Source organism: Sinocyclocheilus anshuiensis, unplaced genomic scaffold (assembly GCF_001515605.1).
Source record: "Sinocyclocheilus anshuiensis isolate Anshui unplaced genomic scaffold, SAMN03320099.WGS_v1.1 scaffold18, whole genome shotgun sequence".
Taxonomy (NCBI): domain Eukaryota; kingdom Metazoa; phylum Chordata; class Actinopteri; order Cypriniformes; family Cyprinidae; genus Sinocyclocheilus; species Sinocyclocheilus anshuiensis.
Genome location: NW_015546047.1, coordinates 1,238,360 through 1,238,610, shown reverse-complemented (window position 1 = coordinate 1,238,610; position 251 = coordinate 1,238,360).

The window sequence follows — 251 nt, the reverse complement described above, 5'->3', positions numbered from 1 at the left end:
GTCAAATTAATTTAAAAATTATATTGAAATTTATATGTAATTAATACAAATATTTATTTATTATTATTTATATAAATATTTCTTATTTTATAACTTTTTTTATTTATATTTTTATTTTATTTTATTTTATTATTTTCATGTTGTTCCAAATCTGATGTCTTTTTTCTGTGGAACAAACAAAAAAACATTTTGAAGTAGTAGTTTTGGTGCTTTTGTGTCCATTTTAAAGCTTGAAAGTTCACTGCATGTGT